Source organism: Prionailurus viverrinus, chromosome A1 (assembly GCF_022837055.1).
Source record: "Prionailurus viverrinus isolate Anna chromosome A1, UM_Priviv_1.0, whole genome shotgun sequence".
Classification (NCBI taxonomy): domain Eukaryota; kingdom Metazoa; phylum Chordata; class Mammalia; order Carnivora; family Felidae; genus Prionailurus; species Prionailurus viverrinus.
The window spans coordinates 152,489,671-152,495,899 of record NC_062561.1 but is presented as its reverse complement, the minus strand read 5'-3'; positions in this window follow the sequence as shown (position 1 = coordinate 152,495,899).

The window sequence follows — 6,229 nt, the reverse complement described above, 5'->3', positions numbered from 1 at the left end:
GGCATAGTACCCTTGTTAACCTTTTTAATCCTTACTGCCTTGAGAGTTAAGTTTCACTACCCCCATTTTCCTAACAAGAAAACAGAGGCTCTGTGAGTTGAAGTAATGAATCCATACTCACACAACTGCTAAAAAGCGAAACTACAATTTAAGGGCAACACTGAAATCCAGGTTCAATTCCATATATTGTCTTTCTTTCTCAATGGTCTGCACTTGACATTTTGCTTCAGCTTTCTGGTCAAAAGAGAGGCAATTAAAGATATTTTCTGAGGCCACTGGACAGGGCCATCTTGCTGCGCCCAATTTGGAGAATGAGGTGAGGGTGTTCCCTCTCTCCCAGTGTTTTTCACTCTCCCACCAGTATGAGCCAATATCAACCTCAGGATTTCTTCTATAAGCATTACCCTGAAATACCTTAGCTATAGTAGCAAATCTGAGTAACAAATCTGATAGTAACATATCTACCTGTAACAAATCTTTGATGCTAGAGAGTTTCTGATATCTCAGAGGGCTTCAGGAGTGCAAAGCACAGGAGTCATTTCCCTCCCAAGCTGATCTCATCGCTATTGCCGTGCCCCGAAGTATAAAATTTAGGGGGAGATTATAACTTGAGATTCAGGAAAATTTGAGTTACATTCAAGTTATTTCATTTATTAGCTATGTATATTTAAATATTCTATCTCAGTTTCTACATTAAATAATGTTCATAAACTCAGACATATCTGAACACATGGCAAAAGCTGAGAAGACAGACCCCATTAAGGAATAATTTGCTTTAGAGAAGAAAAAGCCCCTTGGTCACTGTAGCAAAGACTGCCCAAAAGCTCACAAATCACAATTCTTCATCCTGTGTACTTAGAAAAAATAAATTTTCCAGCATCCCCTGCAATTAGACTGGTGCCATGTCCTGGAAGTAATGTTCACCACTTCCAGTCATGGACATCAAATGCATCATGTGATCTTCCTCACTCTTTGCTGGTCAGGCACCTAAATACAGACAATACAGCAGGGGACTCTGAAGATGCCCTAGAAGGTGATCCCACCACAAGATAGAAGAATTGGGATTCCAGAATCATGGGATGGGAAGCTGCCTGCCAACAGACTGTGATATTAGCCAGAAGAAAACCCTTTATTGGGTAAAGTCTCTAAGATTCTATGGTTGTTTGTCATAGCACCTGGCACTAATTACCCTAATACAGTTTCTTGGGAGTTAGAGAATCCAAGTCTAGGGCAAAATAATGGGTCATCAAAATGACCTGTGTTATTCTATGACTGAAGAGTATTCATGGACTATTCTTTGGAATACCTCCCTCCCTTCCCCATCCCGACTCTCCCATACCCAGTTGCTACTAAGACCACAGCTGTCAAAAGGAGGCTATCATGGAGACCCTTCTCATTAAAGTCTCCACAGGACACTGACCATGCAAAGCAGTATTACTGTGTGGTCTGCACAACAGAAAGGAAGATGGAGAATACTTCCCCACTTTGACAAGAAAATGGCTGGAGAGCAGAATGGAGGAGCAATAAACTGTAAGAAGCAGGGAATGTCACAGTAGTTGCCAGGCTGTGAGCAGCCCAGTCAGAAGTGAGAGGAGACCACAGCAAACTGGAACCTTGAGAGGTTCAGTCCCCCAGACACCCCCATAGTTAGGGCAGAAGTAAGCTGAAAGAGGCAGGTTTTAAACTCCTTTTCTTCCTTTCCTCATTTTCCTTTTATGTTCAACTTCCCTCATTAAAAGCATCCCAACTTTCTGACTAATGTCTTTGAGTAACACAATGATTTTACACTTCCCTGTAAAGGAGAATATTGGAATCACACGTTGAGTGAGGGACACGCTGAGAGTTGCTGTCCATCCTCCAGTGAACCGCATGATAATCCTGTTAACCTTCCTATCAGGAGGTCATTAAACAATTTTAAAAGCTGTTTCTTCTCACATCAGAACTGCATGTGGAATCAGATCTAGTATTTTTAATATAAATTCGGCTGCACAGACTTAAATAACAGTCTCTCACATGTTTTAGATGGTCTTTTATTATTCTTCCCCTAACTACTAAGTGCCTTTGCAGCCTTTCTGTCACTTTGGGTATTGTCCTATGTTTTTTTTTTTTTTTCTTTTTTCTTGATTTTAACATCTAACACATTTTCTTCCAGCAATACAGTACCACCCTTCTCTACTTCCTCTTGATGCTTTATCATTTGTGCCAACCTATGTTTCATTCATTTCAATATATCACCTGCCTGTGCATCAGTCTTTTTAATTTGTTGTACTTGGTGTTTGGTTCTTATTTCTGCATAGCTGTTTTCATGAAACTACCCATTTCTGTTAAACCTAATTTATTTCTATATTTCTCTCACAATCTCTTTTTAACTCCAAAGACATTTTAACATCCAGTTTTTCTTCCTTCCTTCCTTTCTTTCCTCCCTCCCTCCCTCCTTCCTTCCTTTTATTTCTGAAGTATGCTAACAGTCAGATGATGTCAGAACTTGTGCCTGAATACATTTTCAAGAAAAAAAAAACAAGTTTTCCATTTTTATCTTCTTGATCATATAATCCCCCTTCATTCAGCTCAAAACTTGATTTCCTTTTGGACTCCAAGAACCACTAATTTTTTACCTCCACAACAGAAAGAACTTACATTTTTAACCACATTTAAGAAATTGGGCAAAATTGAAATGTGCTTCTGGGCTTAAATAACACAAAATGGATTCCTAGTCTCTGGGGAAGACTCCATAATAAGACCCTATCATTGAATTAGCAATTCAAACATCAAAAAAAGTCAGTTTTCAGGAGTGTCAGTTTAGGGACTTGACATTTTTAAGAAATGTCTTTGCAAAACAGGGGCCTAGTTATCACTGGATGAAGGACACTGATTTAATCTCCAGGGGTGACTGAACCCAGTATCTGGGGTTCTTCCAAACATTTAAAGTCATTTCCAAATGTTTTTGATGCAGCACAACCCAAAAAGGATTTTGGCAAGTATGTTTTCCCTTCATTTTAAAACCCATGCGTATTTCAAGGGAAATGCAATCCATATGTCTTTGATTCATTTACACTTAAATCATCTAAATGCCATTGTGTAAGAGCTATTTGATGTACAAGAAGCCTGTGAGCCTGTTTTATAAGCCTTTTTAAGCCTTATTTCTTTGAATCAGAAAGTCATGTTTTGCCGGCCCTAAACAGATCTTGAACTGGGAAAGGCTCAAGTTCACTTCTAAACTGAAAACCCGCAAAGTTTTGCGTGGCTTCTGTACTTAGCAATATGTTTCCCCCTGCCTAAAGCTCAAAAACACCCAGCATTTCTCTTCTCTGTCTCACATGTAGTGAGAACAGGGTAAATCAATTTTTGAATCACATTTTACTTGTAAAATTCACATTTTGAACCTCAGTTATCTCCCAGGCACTGCCAGAAGTTAAAATAGCAACACTTGAAAATTAGGCTTTTGCTCTAAAAGGGCAAAACAGTCTATAAAGTACATAAATTACTGCTTCTGTACATTTATTTGTTTGACAGGTTTAAGATATAAGTGTGGCTTACATATGGATTTTCAGGATGCCAGATTGGATGCTCCACGAGCTACAGTCACAAATGTAACCTCTTTTTTTAAGACTTATGTTTGGGAGAATAGAATTGGAACAATCTTGCTGTTCTGCACAAATCTAATTGCTGTGTCAAAACAGCAATGGAATATGATGAACATTTGCATTTTTCTCATTTACTGGCCTTTTCTATGGCTCTAATCATACTTGCATTAGTGGTCAAAAAGAAAGTATGTTAGGCTATTTGTGCACTTGCTCCTTGACACTAAAAATTTCTGATGAATTTCAAACTGATACTTTTAGAGGTAAAATGGGAACGTCTGATCAAGTGTCTGGAGATACCCAAATGATTAACACTGATTGCAGTGGACACAGAAACATATCTTGAGAATGGGTAAATCTTTCTCAAGCAAAAGCACTAATTATCTATCTTCAGATGTGTGATTTCTTTGTTTTTATTTAGATGCATTTTAGACACTGCATTTTAGTGAGAAGGAAGAAATAATGATTCTGTGATTGTTTGAAATGAAGCAATATTTTAAATTTGTACTTGAAGTTTAGGGGCATGGTGATAAAGTTAAAAAGAAAGAAAGAAATCCAAGGGGAACCTAATTATTCCTTATGCACTCTGTCTAGTTCACATATATGATAGACTATCATGTTTGTGTAATCAAAAGGATTATGAAATTTAAGTTTAGAAAAAAATGATTTGGGTGCTAAATCTAGCAAACAGTTAATTATGCTGAGATAATTAGATAGGAAAAAGTGTTGGATTTAGTTTTTTTTTTTTTCATAGTTAGTTTTCATTAACTACCAAGTGTTCATGATCCTCTACAGGCAGAGATTATTAGTATTCTATTCTTAGGAAGAATGGTACATTGACAAAGAATTAAACTTTCAAAAAGTGTGACAGAAGCCTTTACATTGACCTACCTACTTATTTTCTTTAAAAATATGTATTTTTTCTATTAAAAATTTTGATATTGTAAAGTTTTAAAATCTAAGTTCAGGAAATACATTAATTTAAGAAATTTCAGCAGACAATCATAACACAAGCATATTTTCAAGCATCAATTTAAAACACAAAGCAAAGAACTTGCGTTTTTATGAGTTAGCTACTATTTCACAAAAATGAACTAAAGGGTACTGATTAGGATTATGCAGTAAATTAATAACTGTGATTTTGGTGAAAACAACTATTATTATATTGTTGAATTTCAGGATTTATGAGATTGAATTTGCCTTCAGATGGGCATTTAAAAACTTAAAGAAGCAATATGGTTTCACTCTTATGTGGATCCTGAGAAACTTGACAGAAACCCATGGGGGAGGGGAAGGAAAAAAAAAAAAAGAGGTTAGAGTGGGAGACAGCCAAAGCATGAGAGACTCTTAAAAACTGAGAACAAACTGAGGGTTGATGGGGGGTGGGAGGGAGGGGAGGGTGGGTGATGGGTATTGGGGAGGGCACCTTTTGGGATGAGCACTGGGTGTTGTATGGAAACCATTTTGACAATAAATTTCATATATTGAAAAACAAATCCAAAAAAAAAACAAAAAACAAAAAACTTAAAGAGGCAAAGCTCCAGAGTACTTCCTGCCCCTGACTTGCTGCTATCCATACTTATCCCTTCTTGCTCTAGCTAAATTCACCTCCATTTGGTAAACACGAAAGCTCTGTCAGCTCTCCTGTGTCATCTCAGAATGATCTGACTATCTTGAGAACCCAGTTGATGCAAGGAATTATTTACCTCACCTATTGGGTCATATTAAACAGCTCTCTGTCAATGCAAGTTTCAGGCCCAAAGGAAACACAGCCAGGAGAGATTGGAATAGAATTGGAACCCTTGCAGTTACAAAAAGACACTACTCAGGCTGTAAAACTTGTGCGTATAAACTCCAGCACTGAGAACTCCAGTTCTTAATTATTTTAAATGGATTGGGAAGTATCTTTATAATGTCCCTTGGCACACCTATTTGTCACCACAAACACACACTCACACATTTATATAAATATAACACACACACAAACATACACGTATATACACATGCAAACACACACTTCAACCGATATTCTTTGATAAGCATGGTTTTATTTCTAAATGATGTTTTGAGTTCCAAATACACCCAACTATATATCTTCAGAGTTTGGGGGGAAATTCCTTTCAAGGAGAACCATAACAATTTAAGAAACATTTTGTACAAAGGATCACATAGTTTCTTATTTTATCTAAATCCACTTACTCACCCCTTATTTAAACAGCCATACAATCTGGTACTGAGTTTCAATTGTATAATATGGGGCAGATAATCCTGAGAAGTGTTTTGAGATTCAAATAATAATCATTATAAAATCTTAAAGTGAAACTTTTTAAAAAAAACATTTTTTAATGTTTATTTTATTTTTGAGAGACAGACAGAATGTGAGCAGGGGAGAGGCAGAGAGAGAGGGAGACACAGAATCCGAAGCAGGCTCCGGGCTCTGAGCTGTCAGCACAAAGCCCAATGTGGGACTTGAACCCATGAACTGTGAGATCATGACCTGAGCCACAGTCGGACTCCCAACCGACTGAGCCATCCAGGCGCCCCTTAAAGTCAAACTTTTTAAAAAAATGTTTATTTATTTTGAGAGAGAGAGAGTGAGAGAGAGAGACCATGAGTGGGGGAGAGGCAAAGAGTGAGGGAGAGAGAGA